Below are 22154 nucleotides of genomic sequence, written 5' to 3'. Positions count from 1 at the left end.
AGTTGGGGGAACACTATGTTAGCAAAAAAACTTCTGAGAACCTTTTTAGCATGTTTTGGCGTTACAGTTAGGAGAGCATTCCCTTGTCAAACAGAACATATATTTTTAGGCTGTAGTTGAAATGGGCTACGTGGGAGGAAAATTTATTCTTAATTTTTTTATGTTGGGGTTGTATTTTACAATCCACATTACTTTAGACATTATACAAGATAATGAACAGAACCCATAGAAGAAAATAACAGCATGTCTGTGCATGTCGGTTTTAAACTATTTTAGTGATAATAATGTCATGGTGTGTCCTTAACAACAACAAGTAGAACAATGATGTCAACTGTAAGAAACAACTGGCAGGAACTTCAACAAGAAAACAATTACAAATTCTGATTCATTTTACTCTTAATTACAAGAATGAAAATTACATGATGTGAAAAGCTTCTTTATTTCATTTTTTACTATACATACGGTAAGAGATCAATGGAACACCGATGGCCATGCAACCATAGGCACCCATTCAGAAAAGCTGATACAAAAAAGTGGATATTTGTCAAATCCTTCATAATGTACAGTTGCTAGTGAAAGTCTACACAACCCTTTGGACGGTCTTCACATTTTGCTGCCTTAAGATTAAATCTAAAAAGGGATTACATTTTATTTTTTTATATCGATCTACACAACCTACTCCATGTTTTCAAAGTTAAAGAAAAATTCTAGATTATTTTCCAAATTACTAAAAAATACAAAAAAATGACGATGCATTGAGTAGGTCTTCGCACCCCAGAATTAATACTTGGTGGAAGCACCTTTTGGCAGCCATCACAGCTGTGAATAACTTTGAATAAGATTCTACCAACCTTGCACAACACTTAGGGCAACATATTAAATTGATGTAGTTCTGTCCTTGAGCTGTTCTTGTCTATTAATATTCTGTATTATGTCATGTTTCATGCTTTGTGTGGGCCCCAGGAAGAGTAGCTGCTGCTTTTGCAACAGCTAATGGGGATCCTAATAAAATATCCAAAATACATATATCCATTGTTTTTGTCAAAATTGCTCAAGCTCAGCAAATTTGGTTGGGAATCATTGATAGACAGCAATATTCAAATCTTGTCTCAGTTTTTTAAAGCAGATTTAACTGGACCAATCTGGAACACTCAACACCTTTTGGAAAGTCATTCTGGTGTCTTTGGCATTAGAATTTGTGTAATTGTCCCGCAGAAAAAACAAAACTCTATACCTGTGATGTATTGGGGTGGCAGCATCATGTTATGGGTATGCTTGTCACCGGCAGGGACTGGGGAGTTTGTCAGGAGCAAAATAAATATGAAGGGAGCAAAGCCAGGGAAAAAGATAAAAGAAAACCCGCCTCAGAAAACACACCATAATGGCTTTACATTAGGTGTTGAGTGCTCCTGAGTGGTCTAGTCTCAGTTCTGAATTAAATGTGCTTGAAAATCACACACAAGGTTTGAATATTGCTGTCCATTAATGATTCCCACCCAAATTTACTGCGCTTGAGAAATTTTGACAAAAACAATGGACATATGTTGCCCTAAGAGTTGTGCAAAGTTGGTAGAATCTTATTCCAAATGATTCACAGCTGTAATGGCTGCCAACAGTGTTTCCACCAAGTATCAACTCTGGGGTGTGAAGACATACGCAATCAAGACATCTTCATTTTTGTATTAATTAGAATATTGTCAATAACTTTTTCACTTTCAAAATGTAGAGTTGCGTAGATCTGTAAGAAACAAAGCTACTTACTCCCTTTTTATATTTAATTTTAAGGCAGCAAAATGTGAAGACTGTGCAAGAGGTGTGTGTTCTAACAGGCCTATAATGTGGTTACTAAATAGATTCTAGACCTATCCCCCATGGAGGGACGTGTGCGTGGCATTTTCATGGTTTGGACGAACCCTTACATAATCTATGCAATTATTGCATTACACTGATGCTGTCATAATACCCTGCAATGCTGACAATTTTGAAACAGTCAATTTCTCTGTCTCTCGTTCTTCTTTGAGCAGTTCCTTCCTTCCTTCCTTCCTTCCTTCCTTCCTTCCTTCCTTCCTTCCTTCCTTCCTTCCTTCCTTCCTTCCTTCCTTCCTTCCTTCCTTCAGTCCAAGAAGAAAATGTTGTTGAACTGTGTCGCACAGAGCCTTTTCACTTCTTCTGTTGGGATAAGCAAGCATAACCAAGGAAACGTGAGATGAGCTCCAAAAAATCCTTAATTCTTCCATCAATCTATCTATGTTGGACATACCGTTAACTTCAATCAAATTGACATTCTTCTGGTTCAAGATGACGTACAGCTCTCTCTGGTCCGAATTCTGGCCGACCACCCAGTAGTCTGTCATTGCCTTCACAATGATCTCTTCATCAACCCTGAGGCAACATACAAAAAGGACATGAACATAAGGACACTATAATATACTCTACTCACAGAGAGCTGTCAAAACTAAGCCTCAGAGAGCTAACCCTAATAGAGTTGTAGTTTTGTTGTGATACATTGTTGTAGTGCTTACCGGGCAGAGTCACAGTTGATGTCTCCCAGAATCTTCATGTCTGGGTGGACGGAGGTCAGAAACACGCTGGGAGTCTTCCTCATGTGGATGGTGCTCTTCTCTGCCAGGTTCATGTGGTTGAAGTAGGTGAACTTGAACTGAGGCTCCTTGTCCGGCCTGCAGCAACACAGAGGGAGAGGATGATGATAATTACAAGGATGAGAGGAGAGTCAAACGACCTCTTCACACTACTGAGTCGAGATGAGCAGAGCCAAGCAGAACTGTACTGTGCTAGCCAGCTTGCGCATTCAACAGAGTTGCTGGAACCATATTGGAAAGTCCAATATGAAAATAATATATCCTTGCCAGCACAATATGTAATGTTAAGGATAGACGCAGCACCGCAGATATTGAGATGAGCATGATGCAAGACTTTGCAAGACTTTGTCACACAGAGTATCTGCGCAGGTTCACTTCACGTTGCTACACTTGGTAGCTACAGGACAACAACGGTAGAGAAGGTTAGTCTCGTGCTTCAACGCTCTTAAATGTTGCGGAAATAGGCTGGAGGGACCCATCCTGACAAACAAAGAAGTGGCTTGTGTTAAAACAACTCAAATAAAACTGTTTGGCTGCTGAACAATCTTCCAGTCCAAATTCAATTACATCCTAATGCTCCAGATAAGGGCAAGCTCCACTTCAGTGCATGCTGTGACAATAGAGTCTAGCTGTTGTATTTATAAGGGGTGTCGTGGTAATTTCCTGTATTACTAAATGATGAGAGAGCAAACCACACACAAGTCAGAGTTATATTATAAAGTCCATCTTTAATTATATGGCCTTCACCATAGCCCTTTGACTCTCAGATCAATTCAGTGTCTATAAATGAATTCTCTGAGAGTCCTTACAAAACAATTCTTAGTATCTTTTATAGCCAAGATACACCCCTCTCAACTTACATGACGAACCACAGATCTTAGGAACAGTTCACAAAGAACCTTTTACTTGAAAGAGGAGTATCCCATAGCTAGATAGCATTAGCTATAAATTATCGTTCAGTTTGGTCTCCTAAAACGAGATTCTAATCTCGTTCTTGGTACCACTTAGGACCAAAACATTACCTCATCCAATGGCATATATTAATTGTCAATTCTAGATACGCCCATCTCAAATACACCCCCTCCTGGACAAGCTCAGAAAGGGGAGTGATTCTCTAGGTCATATACCAGGTCAAGATTCATACAACATTAGAGGGGTAATACAATGATTCCAGACACTGCCATACTCCTCCCCCCAATGGGAAAAGAAGGGAGTGACTAGCGTACAGACATAGTGGAGCCCTTCTCCCTTTCTGATATTCTGCATATTCTGAAAATAAATAAAACATCTTATTTATCTATGTTACCAAACTAATTCTGATTCAGCTACGACAGTCTCTTGTGACAGACGAAGTTGGCAAGCGCACATGTGAGATTTGGTTCCGAATGCTAAGTTTAATGAGGGGTCGGTCGACTGTATACCTCTTTCAATATTTCGGGACCGTAATCTCCATCATTGCGTGTTGAAGCAACACAGGCTGAGGAATTGGAGTGGAGGTTAGCGGCTTTGCGGATTAAAGTGACAGTACTGACCCTGATATCCTGCGGTTGACGTTGTACTGTTCACACATGTCTGAGGCCAGCAGGGTGAGCTGAGGACCCACCAGGCCATCCAGCTGCTCACAGAACTCCCTCGTCAGCTCCACCGACGCTGGGAGAGAATATGACCATACAGTTAGAATTAGTAGAATGGATTTAGGAACTTTAGGTTTTTTATTTTCAGTCCAGTTCAGTTCATAATATTTTGCCAATAATTTGCCATTGCTATATTCACAAGAACAGCAGACTAAGAAAATGTAATAAGCATCAGCCCAGATGTGTAGAAGGGGGGGGGGGGGGGGGTTGATCAAACTATATGAGAAGATACTCGCCACTGATCATAAAACAAACTGCTGCACTCATCGCCTGAAATAAAGCAGACAATGTGCCGTTTGAATATAATGGGTCTAGAGAAAGGAATACTATAATTTAGAACTTATCAAATATATTGGCTTTAGAAATAATTTAAGGAAGCCATTTGAGAGACCAGAGAACAAAGCCGTCTATTCCCAACAAGAGGTCAACTTGGGTCAAACCCTCCCTCTGTCCTTCAGTTATGAAATAATACCAAATTACCAAATTGTCTGCCAAACAAATAATGGGTTGCGAGTACTACCAATCCCGCTCTCATTAAAACATTAAAAAAAGCCTCTTTGGGTGATTTCCATAATTAATGCTACCGAGTTCCTACGAACCAGCGGGATTCAAGATCACAGTTCCCTTCTCCTTAGTTGCATCCCAAATAATCCCCCTTTTCCCTATATAGTGTCCTACTTTTGACTAGAGCCCTAAGGGACGCAGACATCTCCTCACCTTATAAACGATCAGATGCAGGTCCTCATAATTGTCCTCTGTGTTGACGAATATTCTGGGAAGCGGAATTTGGCCTCTGGGTCTTTGAGGTTAGCAGGTCCTTTGCATACTGTATGACTGTGGGGTTTGCATACTGTATGACTGTGTAGGTTTGCATACTGTATGACTGTGGGTTTGCATACTGTATGACTGTGTGTGTTTGCATACTGTATGACTGTGTGTGTTTGCATACTGAATGACTGTGGGGTTTGCATACTGTATGACTGTGTGGGTTTGCATACTGTATGACTGTGGGGTTTGCATACTGTATGACTGTGGGGTTTGCATACTGTATGACTGTGGGGTTTGCATACTGTATGACTGTGTGTGTTTGCATACTGTATGACTGTGTGTGTTTGCATACTGTATGACTGTGGGGTTTGCATACTGTATGACTGTGGGGTTTGCATACTGTATGACTGTGTGTGTTTGCATACTGTATGACTGTGGGGTTTGCATACTGTATGACTGTGGGGTTTGCATACTGTATGACTGTGTGGGTTTGCATACTGTATGACTGTGGGGTTTGCATACTGTATGACTGTGGGGTTTGCATACTGTATGACTGTGGGGTTTTTATACTGTGTGTGTACGTACGTGCGTGCGACCCTTCCATCATTTACACTTTCACAGTTCTCCCCTGCCCTTGGGGCTTTTGCTGGATAATCTCCTTGTTAAATGATCCTCTCTCTCTGTGTATTCCAGGAGTCAGCCCGAGCTTGGCGTGTCCAATTCCCCTCGCAGTCACGAGTCACACCGGCGGCAGCACACTCTCAGGGGTCACCCCCCCCCCACCTCCTCCTCTAACAACGGCTCTATTTCAATGCTTTGAAAATGCATTTATATGAAGTGCTTGTATTGTCTTCCTTGTGCCTCTACTTAGATCTACATAAAATGTTGTCTGTGTGTGTTTGACTACTTTCTGCCAAACTACTTGCCCTAAAGGGATAACCTCTTAGTTCTTCCTATTCTTTCAGATAATTTATTCTCTTCCCTTCTATGAGGTAATCGCTGATCTGACCACAGGATAGGTGAAAGCCATGTTGTGGAACCCATTCTTTCATCTATACAACTGTGTTGAATCAGTATAGTGGAACCCATTCTTCAATCATTACAGCTGTGTTGAATCAGTATAGTGGAACCCATTCTTTCATCTATACAACTGTGTTGAATCAGTATAGTGGAACGCATTCTTCCATCATTACAGCTGTGTTGAATCAGTATAGTGGAACCCATTCTTTCATCTATACAGTTGTGTTGAATCAGTATACTGTAGTGGAACCCATTCTTTCATCATTACAGCTGTGTTGAATCAGTATAGTGGACCCCATTCTTTAATCTATACAGCTGTGTTGAATCAGTATAGTGGAACCCATTCTTTAATCTATACAGCTGTGTTGAATCAGTATAGTGGAACCCATTCTTTAATCTATAAAGCTGTGTTGAATCAGTATAGTGGAACCCATTCTTTCATCATTACAGCTGTGTTGAATCAGTATAGTGGAACCCATTCTTTAATCTATACAGCTGTGTTGAATCAGTATAGTGGAACCCATTCTTTCATCATTACAGCTGTGTTGAATCAGTGATTGGAAGGGACGCAGGAAGGGTGCACTTTTACAGTATTCATACAGAGCCCAGGGCTTTTCTCAGACACTGCTGTACTACAGGCCCACCTCTGGGATTTGGGCTAAACTGAGGAGCGCCTCTGCAAATGACACTATATATACAGAAGTATGTGGACACCCCGTCAAATTAGTGGATTCGGCTATTTCAGTCACAACCGTTGCTGACAGGTGTATAAAATCGAGCACACAGCCATGCAATCTCCATATGTAACGTCCTTCGTCGGGCGAAAGAGAGGAGGACCAAGATGCAGCGTGGTGAGTATTCATTTTAATAGAATACTTGAAAAAACTAAAACCAACAAACAAACAAACGACGACGACGAAACAGTCCCGTAACGTGAACACAGAAACACAGTAACAGGAACAATCACCCACAACCCACAATACAAAACAGGCTACCTAAATATGGTTCCCAATCAGAGACAACAACTAACACCTGCCTCTGATTGAGAACCATATCAGGCCAACACATAGAAATACACAAACTAGACATACAACATAGAATGCCCACTCAGATCACACCCTGACCAAACAAAACATAGAAACATACAAAGCAAACTATGGTCAGGGCGTGACACCATAGACAAACATTGGCAGTAGAATGGCCTTACTGAAGAGCTCAGTGACTTTCAACGTGGCACCGTCATAGGCTGCCACTTTTCCAACAAGTCAGCTCATCAAATTTCTGCCTTGCTAAAGCTGCCCCTAGTCAACTTTAAGTGATGTTACTTTGAAGTGGAAACGTCTAGGAGCAACAACGGCTCATCCACGAATTGGTAGGCCACACAAGCTCACAGAACAGGACCGCCGAGTGCTGAAGCGTGCAGTGCATAAAAATCATATGTCCTCAGTTGCAACACTCACTACCGAGTTCCAAACTGCCTCTGGGAGCAACGTCAGCACAACTGTTCGTTGGGAGCTTCATGAAATGGCTTTCCATGGCCGAGCAGCTGCACACAAGCCTTTGATCAACATGTGCAATGCCAAACGTTGGCTGGAGTGGTGTAAAACTCGCCGCCATTGGACTCTGGAGCAGTGGAACCGCGTTCTCTGTAGTGATGAATCACGCTTCACCATCAGGCAGTCCAACGGACGAATCTGGGTTTGGCGGATGCCAGGAGAACGCTACCTGCCCGAATGCATAGTGCCAACTGTAAAGTTTGGTGGAGGAGGACTAATGGTTTGGAGCTGTTTTTCATGGTTCGGGCTAGGGCTCTTGGTTCTAGTGAAGGGGAATGTTAACGCTACAGCATACAATGACATTCTAGACAATGATTCTGTACTACCAACTTTGTGGCAACATTTTGGGGAAGGCCCTTTCCTGTTTCAGTATGACAATGTGCACAAAGCGAGGTCCATACAGAAATGTTTTGTCGAGATTGGTGTGGAATAACTTGACTGGCCTGCACAGAGCCCTGACCTCAACCCCATCGAACACATGAACACCTTTGGGATGAATTGGAACACCGACTGCGAGCTAGGCCTAATCGTCCAACGTCAGTGCCGACCTCACTAATGATCGTGGCTGAATGGAAGAAAGTCCCCACAGTAATGTTCCAACATCTAGTGGAAAGCCTTCCCAGAAGAGTGGAGGCTGTTATAGCAGCAAAGGGGGGGACCAACTCCATATTAATGCCCATGATTTTGGCATGAGATGTTCGACGAGCAGGTGTCCACATACTTTTGGTCGCGTAGTGTATCTCTTCCTCTCAAGCACAGAGGGCTCTAGGGTGGACTAGGCTAGACCGGGACTCTTAAACAGCTTAGCTCTCCTTCCCTCTCTTTGTTAAGTGTGATCCCAGAGTCAATCCCCCTCCTTTGTGTCTGTGTGTGGGATGGTAGAGAGCTGCAAATCTCATTATTGTTAGTGGGGTAAGACCACGCTGTGTTGTAACACTGATCAGTAATCCTCCATGTTGTCAAACAATCAGACTGGATATTACGCCTGCCTGGCCACCAACGCACTTTAATTACAACCTAATGCTACAACAATGACACTTTCCTAGCAAAACGATAAAAAATACCCCACCCCCATTGTGCCATCATGTTTGATTGATTTCACTTGATAATCTAAAACAATATGGTTCTTCCTTCACTACGTTGACCTAACAATATAGTTCTTCTATCACTACGTTGACCTAACAATATAGTTCTTCTATCACTACGTTGACCTAACAATATAGTTCTTCTATCACTACGTTGACCTAACAATATAGTTCCTCCATCACTACGTTGACCTAACAATATAGTTCCTCCATCACTACGTTGACCTAACAATATAGTTCTTCCATCACTACGTTGACCTAACAATATAGTTCTTCCATCACTACGTTGACCTAACAATATAGTTCTTCCATCACTACGTTGACCTAACAATATAGTTCCTCCATCACTACGTTGACCTAACAATATAGTTATTCCATCACTACGTTGACCTAACAATATAGTTCTTCCATCACTACGTTGACCTAACAATATAGTTCTTCCATCACTACGTTGACCTAACAATATAGTTCTTCCATCACTACGTTGACCTAACAATATAGTTCTTCCATCACTACGTTGACCTAACAATATAGTTCTTCCATCACTACGTTGACCTAACAATATAGTTCTTCCATCACTACGTTGACCTAACAATATGGTTCTTCCTTCACTACGTTGACCTAACAATATAGTTCTTCCATCACTACGTTGACCTAACAATATAGTTCTTCCATCACTACGTTGACCTAACAATATGGTTCTTCCTTCACTACGTTTCCTAGCAAAACGATAAAAAATACCCCACCCCCATTGTGCCATCATGTTTGATTGATTTCACTTGATAATCTAAAACAATATGGTTCTTCCTTCACTACGTTGACCTAACAATATAGTTCTTCTATCACTACGTTGACCTAACAATATAGTTCTTCTATCACTACGTTGACCTAACAATATAGTTCTTCTATCACTACGTTGACCTAACAATATAGTTCCTCCATCACTACGTTGACCTAACAATATAGTTCCTCCATCACTACGTTGACCTAACAATATAGTTCTTCCATCACTACGTTGACCTAACAATATAGTTCTTCCATCACTACGTTGACCTAACAATATAGTTCTTCCATCACTACGTTGACCTAACAATATAGTTCCTCCATCACTACGTTGACCTAACAATATAGTTCTTCCATCACTACGTTGACCTAACAATATAGTTCTTCCATCACTACGTTGACCTAACAATATAGTTCTTCCATCACTACGTTGACCTAACAATATAGTTCTTCCATCACTACGTTGACCTAACAATATAGTTCTTCCATCACTACGTTGACCTAACAATATAGTTCTTCCATCACTACGTTGACCTAACAATATAGTTCTTCCATCACTACGTTGACCTAACAATATGGTTCTTCCTTCACTACGTTGACCTAACAATATAGTTCTTCCATCACTACGTTGACCTAACAATATAGTTCTTCCATCACTACGTTGACCTAACAATATGGTTCTTCCTTCACTACGTTTCCTAGCAAAATGATAAAAAATACCCCACCCCCATTGTGCCATCATGTTTGATTGATTTCACTTGATAATCTAAAACAATATGGTTCTTCCTTCACTACGTTGACCTAACAATATAGTTCTTCTATCACTACGTTGACCTAACAATATAGTTCTTCTATCACTACGTTGACCTAACAATATAGTTCTTCTATCACTACGTTGACCTAACAATATAGTTCTTCTATCACTACGTTGACCTAACAATATAGTTCCTCCATCACTACGTTGACCTAACAATATAGTTCCTCCATCACTACGTTGACCTAACAATATAGTTCTTCCATCACTACGTTGACCTAACAATATAGTTCTTCCATCACTACGTTGACCTAACAATATAGTTCTTCCATCACTACGTTGACCTAACAATATAGTTCCTCCATCACTACGTTGACCTAACAATATAGTTCTTCCATCACTACGTTGACCTAACAATATAGTTCTTCCATCACTACGTTGACCTAACAATATAGTTCTTCCATCACTACGTTGACCTAACAATATAGTTCTTCCATCACTACGTTGACCTAACAATATAGTTCTTCCATCACTACGTTGACCTAACAATATGGTTCTTCCTTCACTACGTTTCCTAGCAAAACGATAAAAAATACCCCACCCCCATTGTGCCATCATGTTTGATTGATTTCACTTGATAATCTAAAACAATATGGTTCTTCCTTCACTACGTTGACCTAACAATATAGTTCTTCTATCACTACGTTGACCTAACAATATAGTTCTTCTATCACTACGTTGACCTAACAATATAGTTCTTCTATCACTACGTTGACCTAACAATATAGTTCCTCCATCACTACGTTGACCTAACAATATAGTTCCTCCATCACTACGTTGACCTAACAATATAGTTCTTCCATCACTACGTTGACCTAACAATATAGTTCTTCCATCACTACGTTGACCTAACAATATAGTTCTTCCATCACTACGTTGACCTAACAATATAGTTCCTCCATCACTACGTTGACCTAACAATATAGTTCTTCCATCACTACGTTGACCTAACAATATAGTTCTTCCATCACTACGTTGACCTAACAATATAGTTCTTCCATCACTACGTTGACCTAACAATATAGTTCTTCCATCACTACGTTGACCTAACAATATAGTTCTTCCATCACTACGTTGACCTAACAATATGGTTCTTCCTTCACTACGTTGACCTAACAATATAGTTCTTCCATCACTACGTTGACCTAACAATATAGTTCTTCCATCACTACGTTGACCTAACAATATGGTTCTTCCTTCACTACGTTTCCTAGCAAAACGATAAAAAATACCCCACCCCCATTGTGCCATCATGTTTGATTGATTTCACTTGATAATCTAAAACAATATGGTTCTTCCTTCACTACGTTGACCTAACAATATAGTTCTTCTATCACTACATTGACCTAACAATATAGTTCTTCTATCACTACGTTGACCTAACAATATAGTTCTTCTATCACTACGTTGACCTAACAATATAGTTCCTCCATCACTACGTTGACCTAACAATATAGTTCCTCCATCACTACGTTGACCTAACAATATAGTTCTTCCATCACTACGTTGACCTAACAATATAGTTCTTCCATCACTACGTTGACCTAACAATATAGTTCTTCCATCACTACGTTGACCTAACAATATAGTTCCTCCATCACTACGTTGACCTAACAATATAGTTCTTCCATCACTACGTTGACCTAACAATATAGTTCTTCCATCACTACGTTGACCTAACAATATAGTTCTTCCATCACTACGTTGACCTAACAATATAGTTCTTCCATCACTACGTTGACCTAACAATATAGTTCTTCCATCACTACGTTGACCTAACAATATAGTTCTTCCATCACTACGTTGACCTAACAATATGGTTCTTCCTTCACTACGTTGACCTAACAATATAGTTCTTCCATCACTACGTTGACCTAACAATATAGTTCTTCCATCACTACGTTGACCTAACAATATGGTTCTTCCTTCACTACGTTGACCTAACAATATAGTTCTTCCATCACTACGTTGACCTAACAATATAGTTCTTCCATCACTACGTTGACCTAACAATATAGTTCTTCTATCATTACGTTGACCTAACAATATAGTTCTTCTATCACTACGTTGACCTAACAATATAGTTATTCCATCACTACGTTGACCTAACAATATAGTTCTTCCATCACTACGTTGACCTAACAATATAGTTATTCCATCACTACGTTGACCTAACAATATAGTTCTTCCATCACTACGTTGACCTAACAATATAGTTCTTCCATCACTACGTTGACCTAACAATATAGTTCTTCCATCACTACGTTGACCTAACAATATAGTTCTTCCATCACTACGTTGACCTAACAATATAGTTCTTCCATCACTACGTTGACCTAACAATATAGTTCTTCCATCACTACGTTGACCTAACAATATAGTTCTTCCATCACTACGTTGACCTAACAATATAGTTCTTCCATCACTACGTTGACCTAACAATATAGTTCTTCCATCACTACGTTGACCTAACAATATAGTTCTTCCATCACTACGTTGACCTAACAATATAGTTCTTCCATCACTACGTTGACCTAACAATATAGTTCTTCCATCACTACGTTGACCTAACAATATAGTTCTTCCATCACTACGTTGACCTAACAATATAGTTCTTCCATCACTACGTTGACCTAACAATATAGTTCTTCCATCACTACGTTGACCTAACAATATAGTTCTTACATCACTACGTTGACCTAACAATATAGTTCTTCCATCACTACGTTGACCTAACAATATAGTTCTTCCATCACTACGTTGACCTAACAATATAGTTCTTCCATCACTACGTTGACCTAACAATATAGTTCTTCCATCACTACGTTGACCTAACAATATAGTTCTTCCAAAAATAATTCCATCCATCCCATCCCCTCTTCACTTCTGTAGTCAGATTAGCAGCAGATGTGACATGGCTAGAAGGTTCCACCCTGACATGATGATATGGTGTCTCTGTCCTTCTGCATGGGACTAGAGCCCCAGCAACGGAGGGGATGAGGGAACCTGGCCCAGCCTAGCCAGGAGACCTGGAGGGAGGGAGGCAGGGGACCAGAGAGGGTGTTTAATGACTCGCCTCCCGTAGTGAAGCAGATTCTTTGCCACCTCAGGTCTTAGGGGAGAGTCCCTACCAGCCAGCTGGAGAGAGAAAGGGAGGGAGGGGAAGAGAGGGAGAGTGGGTGGAGAAGAGAGATGGTGGAGAGAAAGAGAAAACCTGCTTTAATATAACTTAACAAATCATTATCAACATTGTCTGGAGCCTGTGGGGTAACAATGGGTGTTCAACTAATTGTGCCTGTTACAATACATTCTTCGGTCAAATATACTGTTTAGGTTTTCAACTGCCAAGTTTACACGTTCACTATTACTGTGAAACGTATTGTCCAGGAAGTTGTCTAAAAGGAGTTGAATTTGTTGTTGCCTAATTGTTTTTGGTAGGTTTCTACACTACTTTCCTTCCATCTATAACATTTCTTAATATTATGCAGTTCCTTTGGCTTTGATGCCTCATGGTTGAGTATTGCTCTTGTCACGTTCTGACCTTTATTTCCTTTGTTTTGTCTTTATTTAGTATCCTCATCTGAGGAGGAGGACAGCCGTTACAGCTCTGTTCAAGTAGAATGTGATTTTGCTGTGATCTGATAGGGTGTCAGTGGTCTGACTGTAAATGATCTAAGAGACCCCCTCTCACACACACACCCCTCTGGTTCGGAGTTTCTGGGGAACAGTGACGTCGTCAGGTACTTGTACAGGATCCGCATGTCATCCTGCTCCAAACCACTCCTGCATGGGGATAACAAAAAAAGGGGACACAACTTAGTTAGCATCAAACATTTCCTGTTCCTGTTCGCAGTCTGTTCAGGAATATTGATAAACTAAGCCCATCATCTCCAGGCCCAATGCTATCAAAACTGCTCAAATTAGCAATCAATCAAATCATTACGATAATTATATTAACGTTCACATAATCTCCTGATTAGATATCAGGTCAGACTGAGTTAAAAGTGAGAGACATGTCAGAATTACAGAGTTACTGTAATCAGATTAAGGTATGTATTTAAAGTCTCTGTGCCTCCCAGCCCCAACCCTAATGGGATGAGGAGCGTTGGAGGGATGCCCGGCACTGCTGCCAGGCTCCCCCACACCTTACAGTGGTAAAGGGCTGCCTGGAGGCACCAAGGGCTAGATCAGGGCTCTAGCACGCACACCAGGAGGGGAAGCCCAATAAGCTCTCTCCTCCCCTCCCTGGCTTTGGCATGGTCGGGAGGCCTGAAAAAGAGCCTACTAGATACAGAGCCTGGCCAGTTGAATGGTGGAGCAGCCTGTGTCTCAAGATCATGGGAGAATACAATTCAGAGCTTATGTTTTTCCAACCAGTTCTGTTAGCTTTATTCCTACCCATGCATTTGCAAATTGTAGGCTAAATTTGGTTTCTACATGTGGGCAGGTGTTTAAGACCAAAGTACAGCAGACCACCCCCACACATCCTACACACGATCTGGTTCCCCCAACTGTACCATATGAGCTGGTTGTTGTAGAGAAAAGCTGAGCATTTGATCAGGCTGAGGCTCTCCTCCACTCTGTTGACAAATGACTATATCTTCAGGTAGGTCATCTCTACCAGGGGGAAAAAGGCGATTCCCCCCGAAGACGTCCAGCAGGTCACGGGACTGCAGGTGCAGCGTCTGCAGGTACTGGAGGAGACCAGGGATAGAGGACAGTTATACACGCAGTCTGAGTGGACAATGGAAGGTGAATAGAAAGACATGTATCCGTTTGGTTAATAGCCATTTTATAGCCTTCAGGGAAACTTGGGGAAGGTGAGGTGTTAGCATAGAAAGCAACGTTATACACACATCCCATTGTGCTCAGATTTCAGATCTGAGAAACCTCATTGAGAAACACAAAAGGCCTGCAAACGGTATGCTGGACAATACAATGATCCCATTTCCAGCTTCAATAGCAACAATTTTTCTGTCCAAGGTGGATCTCTGTTAGGTCAAAGCTGGAGATATTAGTTTACCCGCATAGTGCATACATTGCTGTTCCCAAAGACAAGAGGACGCTATCTCGAATTGCTAGAACAGTGACATTCAACCTGGGATACAATACGGACACCACATGCCTTCTGTGTCTTTAGGTTACATAATGGAAGGGGAAGCCCTTCATACAATTAGGGAGAGCTGGGGGTTTCCTCTGATTGACTAGGTATGAATAATGAAGACAGGTCATGAAGTAAATGGGCTGGGCCTGTAGTATGGTGGAAGCTTTGACCAGCTCTCCTTGAGGAAGGCACTATTTCTGAGCAGGGATAATTAGTGGGGGAGGCCATATTTGAAGACTGTCATCTGATCCTGCATTTAGTCACTGGAAACTCAATACAAGATCAACCCTTCTGGTGACTGCTAGTAGCACCCTGTCTGTCAAGCAGGCAGCCTGGCCTGGCCACCACCATCAGACTGTTAGCAAAGTGGATAGTATTTACGCATTGTAGCTTACAACACCGGATGCTAATGTTTTCACAGTAAAAACAGGGCAGCGTAGGCTGGGTTTAGATGTAGGTAGATGGGTTTAGATGGTACGAGGTAGACTGCAAACAGGATGTCATTGTTTTCAATTCCAGCACAACAGTAAATGCGATGAATGCCGTCAGTCGCCATGGTAGACGGGAATCGCCACCAGAGTTAAAATATTTCGACTTTTGCCGTAACGTTGTTTTCTACCGGATGTTGATTTGCACTATTTGTTTACTGAAATCACCACAGCAACGCATTCCGTCGTGCTGGCTTGGTTTTTGCCGTCACCCTCTTTCTTGCTTTCTTGTCCCGCTATGTTAACTGGTATAACGGTTTTACGTCCCTTGTCTAAACGCAGCATAAAAGATAGGCCTTACTAAGTATGAGTCAATGTGTGTCAAATATATGTTATAATTACAAAGATAATAAAGAATCCAGCATTGAAATAGCAGTGCCCTACTCCTAGCAAAACAATTGAGAAAACACATGCTTGGCCGATTTCAGTTAAACCATGCAATCAAGCTACAATTCTCAAAGTATATAGTCACACGTGTAAAACAAATGTTCTGCATCCAATAAGACATGACAAATCACCTCCACCTAGTGCCCCCCATCATTATGCATATACAGTTACCAGTCAAACGTTTGGACACACCTACTCCAAGGGTTTTTCTGTATTTTTTACTATTTTCTACATTGTACAATAATAGTGAAGACATCAACACTATGAAATAACACATATGGAATCATGTAGTAACCAAAAAAGTGTTACAAAATCAAAATATATTTTATATTTGAGATTCTTCAAAGTAGCCACCCTTTGCCTTGATGAAAGCTTTGCACACTTTTCTACAATGTAGAACCGTTGACTGGTACTGTAGATGCAGAGAAGCATTTACTATGTTGTGTTTGTTGTTTACCCTGTAGAAGAACGTTTCGAGCTTCTGCATGAGCAGCTCCACCCCACCTGCTTCCATTGCTCTGCCAAATATGCCATTGAAGAGCTGGAGAAAAGAGCAGTTTAAAGAACCATCAGCTAACCACATCCTTACTAGATGTAAGGATCTTTACTAAAGAATGTGAGCCAGTATGACTTGAGTCCCAACCAGGTGCTCACCTTGTACATACTGTAGCATTCCCGTAATACTGCACCATAAACGGTGTCCTACAGGGAAAAAAGAGAATAAACATCTGAATAAGTAATAAAAGTTCTGCATAGAAGAGTTGAATTTGCTCATAAATGGACAAAGATCAATAAACATGAATAAAAGACACAACAAAATAAGACCTAGAAGTATTTCCTCCTCCTGATATTCCATCGACAGAAGTTTCCCATCTTTATTGGCTTTTTCTCCCATTGGGTTCCGTACCACCTGGCCGGGTAGAGGAGTGGTATTATTAATTAAAATGTATCCTAGGAGACCTAATGACTTAGGTCTAATGACTAAAGCACTGAGTGTACAAAACATTAGGAACACCTGCTCTTTCCATGACATACTGTAGACTGACCATATGAAAGCTATGATCCCTTATTGATGTCACTTGTTAAATCCCCTTCAATCAGTGTAGATGAATGGGAGGAGACAGGTTAAAGAAAGATTTTTAAGCCTTGAGACATGGATTGTGTATGTGTGCCATTCAGGGGGTGAATGGGCAAAACAAAATATTTAAGTTCCTTTGAACGGGGTATGGTAATAGGTGCCAGGCGCACCGGTTTGATTGTGTCAAGAACTGCAATTATGCTGGGTTTGTCATGCTCAACAGTTTCCCGTGTCTAGCAAGAATGGTCCACCACCCAAAGGACATCCAGGCAACTTGACAACTGTGGGAAGCATTGGAGTCAACATGTGCCAGCATCCCTGTGGAACGCTTTCGACACCTTGTAGAGTTCATGCCCTGACGAATTGAGGTTGTTCTAAGGACAAAAGGGGGGTGCAATTCAATATTAGGAAGACGTTCTTAATGTTTTCTACACTCAGTTTATAATATGTGTAAAGGAGCTGGAACACCAGCTTACCATGACGATCCAGAAACTGTCCTCCACTTCAAAGAATAACTGCCTGTTCTTCTGTGTGTGGAGGGATTTAGCAGGTTTTGTTTGACAGAAGGTTCTGGAATATAGCAATAATGGTGGTCAGGACAGGAAGACAATACACACAACTAACATAGATGTGAGATGTTGTATTTCCAGATGATTGATTTGTTTGTAGTTCTTGTGTACCTGGTAAACTGTACAATGGCCAACATTACGGATCTTCTCGACCTCACTGGGATGGTAGAATAAAATCTTCTCCTCCTATAATGCATACAAGGAGACAGTTTCCTTGAGGCACAGTATTTAAATGGAGACAACAAAGTTGGCAGATATTCACATTGTATAATTTATAGCAGCTAACTTTGGTTGAAGTTCATAGTGAGAACATGTGAAACACACACAGGAGATCAAAACCACCAAGTGGAGCTCACCTCTCCCTCCCGTGGCCCAAATGAAGGATTATAGATGAAAAAAACGGAGTAGAGATTTACATTTACATTTAAGTCATTTAGCAGACGCTCTTATCCAGAGCGACTTACAAATTGGTGCATTCACCTTATGATATCCAGTGGAACAACCACTGGGGGGGGGGGTTAGAAGGATTACTTTATCCTATCCTAGGTATTCCTTAAAGAGGTGGGGTTTCAGGTGTCTCCGGAAGGTGGTGATTGATTGGTACACTGAGATGAAGTGTACCGTTTCTCTTGCATTCTCAAAGTCATTCTTGGACTGCAACAGAGGAAGATGCTGATCAACTGTCTGTGACTGAACAGACTGAAAGATATATCACCTGTTATCACAATGAGACCCTGGTTTTACCTGATCATCAGCATTAGTTTGGTTTGTGTCTTGACTTCCTCTGTTCCAGAGTGAATTGAGCCTTGTGGCTGCAGACAAAAATAATATCAGCTTTAAACTCTACACATCATTTCAGATTCAGAGAATCATTGAGTGTGTCAGTTAATTTGGTCAGTTTACTTTAGACAGTAAATTGCATCAAAAACTCAATCTCAATCTCTTGACCCAGGGCTGAAAGATAGCTATGCATTTTCCAATCTGCACACCTTGCACTGGGTTAGAGAAATCTCAAATCAAGTGGCTCTGAGGGGTGGCCAGTCCACTTCTGGCTGTACCGGGTTGAGATTATAACAGAAAATTTAACGACTGTTAGTTTTTCAGCAGTTCAATCTTCTCGGTGTAACAGTTGGGATAATGGGGCAATTCGGGGGACAACGCATTTCTCATCCCTGGATTGAGGTACATTTACTGAGCCATATCTCACGGCGGTTCCATGGTGGCTTAATGTAAACAGGAAGCCTGTCCGACCCCAGTGCAGCTGTAAGCAAGCGTAGGGTCGGAAACAATTCTGGCTAGGTGTAACAGTATTAACTTTAGTCCGTCCCCTCGCGCGAACCAGGGACCCTCTGCACACATCAACAACAGTCACCCACGAAGCATCGTTACCCATCGCTCCACAAAAGCCGCGGCCCTTGCAGAGCAAGGGGAACCACTACTTCAAGGTCTCAGAGCAAGTGACGTCACCGATTGAAAGGCTATTAGCGCGCACCACCGCTAACTAGATAGCCATTTCACATCCGTTACACTCACCCCCCTTTCGACCTCCTCCTTTTCCGCAGCAACCAGTGATCCGGGTCAACAGCATCAATGTAACAGTATAACTTTAGTCCGTTCCCTCGCCCCGGGCGCAAACCAGGGACCCTCTCCACACATCAACAACAGTCACCCACGAAGCATCGTTACCCATCGCTCCACAAAGGCTGCGGCCCTTGCAGAGCAAAGGGAACCACTACTTCAAGGTCTCAGAGCAAGTGACGTCACCGATTGAAAGGCTATTAGCGCGCACCACCGCTAACTAGATAGCCATTTCACATCCGTTACACTCACCCCCCTTTCGACCTCCTCCTTTTCCGCAGCAACCAGTGATCCGGGTCACGGCACCAATGTAACAGTATTAACTTTAGTCTGTCCCCTCGCCCCGACCTGGGCGCGAACCAGGGACCCTCTGCACACATCAATAACAGTCACCCACGAAGCATCGTTACCCATCGCTCCACAAAAGCCACGGCCCTTGCAGAGCAAGGGGAACCACTACTTCAAGGTCTCAGAGCAAGTGACTCACCGATTGAAAGGCTATTAGCGCGCACCACCGCTAACTAGATAGCCATTTCACATCCGTTACATAGGGTTAGCGAAAATGCTCTCCTAACCTGCTACAAAAAGTAACTTGTATTTAGGTGCCGTGTTTTTAGGGAGTCCCTAGCTCTCAACCTCTAGGCGACATTCTGCCTTCTCCCTACAGTTCTCAGCCATTAGTGTCACCCACGACTGGCTCATGTGAACTACAATCCAGACGTTGCATTTTAATGTTTATAAATGTCAATCATCGCTTGTGGTACGGCTTTCAAAACATATGGCCCTTATCTATCATTAACAAGAAAGAATCCTTCCAATAAAAAATATACACTTACTGTAGCAGTTTTGCACAGATCCATACAACTATGGGTGTCTCTGGAAGCAACGTCAGCACAAAAGCTGCTTCATGAAAGCTTCATGAAATGGGCTTCATGAAATGGGTTTCCATGGCCGAGCAGCCGCACGCACACAAGCCTAAGATCAGCATGTGCAATGCCAAGCGTCGGCTGGAGTGGTGTAAAGTTCACCGCCATTGGACTCTGGAGCAGTGGAAACGCGTTCTCTGGAGTGATGAATCACGCTTCACCATCTGGCAGTCCAACGGATGAAATTGGGTTTGGCGGATGGCAGGAAAACGCTACCTTCCCCAATGCATAGTTCCAACTGTAAAGTTTGGTGGAGGAGCAATAATGGTCTTGGGCTAGGCCCCTTAGTTTCAGTGAAGGGAAATCTTAACGCTACAACATACAATGACATTCTAGACAATTTTGTGCTTTCAATACATACATACTTTTATTAATACATGAACATTATACAGTGGACACCTAAGCCTATAGGCTTTTGCATGCAATGACCTGATACATTTAGTGCTCAAATCACTGACAGCTGAACCATGAGATGGGCAATTATTGTTTTAGGATAGTATTTACATTTGTGTAATTTAGCAGATGCTCTTATGTAGAGCAACTTAAATTAGTGAGTGCATACATTTTCATACTGGTCCCACAACCCTGGCGTTGCAAGCACTATGCTCTACCAACTGAGCTACACAGGAGCCACATAGTAGCCTAAAACAGGCTATAAAATTTTGCATATGCTACACATCGAAACACAAGAAATTGTGTTTTTGAAATTTGTTATAGGCTGTTTTAAGGACACGTAAATTAGGCTCATTTGGCCAACATCCCTCGTTTATTGATGGCGCTGGCTGCGACAGGTTGGATGTGAATGTATATGGATGTCCATAACATTTCTCAAATGTCTGGTAAATTATAATCTTCCCTGTTATGTTGTCTGGTGCCAAATTTTCCTAAATTAAACTCTGAAATGGCATATTGTTTTTACGAAGATTTTAGAATATTCACATGAAAATGTGTTGCAAACTGGATGGAAACCTAGCTATAGGTGTCAGTTTGATTATGCCTCCACATCATGGTTTACCAACAACCCCAATCATCTAAAGTATAAGCTACCAGCCAAACAAGCTTGTAAGAATTGTACTTAAACTCCCCCCTCATACTGATCTGGAGGTTGAGCATTTTTCCGTCTTTATATCCGCAATGTGTCTTTATCTATGTAATTGTATATGTATTTATGTGAAAAAAATAGGGACCACAATGGAAATAAGTCTGAATTTATTGTGCAATCCCAGGTCACTTATTTTTGTGTATACTTGTGTTTTTTTTAACTGACAAATAAAATCAATCAATCAATCCAAACTGTGCAGCGACCAAATGATGAATGGAAAGAGATGGGTTACAAAACACCAAAAAGTTAATGGCATTCAGAGATTGTCAAGCCAAGCTTTCGATACAAGGTAAGGAGGGATGCATTTTCTGTTTGTCGAGATTAACATAGTCTATTTATTGTGGTGTTGAAAACCATTGATATTGAAGTGCCCGAAGTCGGTATGCTTTGTTTATTGGTTGTGTGGTGCATTGGCACAGAATCCTGTTGGTGGAAAATCTGTTGCATATATTTTATATAATTATAAACATATGGCATCGAAATGTTGAAAATCAGATTTCCTCCAAGCTGATCATTGTCTGCAGCCAACTGATCGTAGCGTAATGAAACAAACATGGAGAGTTAGCTCGTCAGTGCTGCTCGGGGAACCATCAACCTTCTAGCCCTCCGTGGCATCGACTGTGCCACAAAAGCATGTTGAAGTGGCAAAGTCGACATCCATG

General features: G+C 41.6%; 1 pseudogene; it reads right to left on the bottom strand.

Annotated features, from left to right (window-relative positions):
• Nucleotides 1-646: 646 nt before the first annotated feature.
• Nucleotides 647-18644, bottom strand: LOC139569848 (vacuolar fusion protein CCZ1 homolog; annotated as a pseudogene).
• Between the last annotated feature and the right edge of the window lie 3510 nt (nt 18645-22154).

The sequence above is a fragment of the Salvelinus alpinus genome, chromosome 3, assembly GCF_045679555.1.
Source record: "Salvelinus alpinus chromosome 3, SLU_Salpinus.1, whole genome shotgun sequence".
Lineage (NCBI taxonomy): Eukaryota > Metazoa > Chordata > Actinopteri > Salmoniformes > Salmonidae > Salvelinus > Salvelinus alpinus.
Note: the sequence above shows the minus strand (reverse complement) of the source record. Positions and strands in the feature narration are given on the sequence as shown.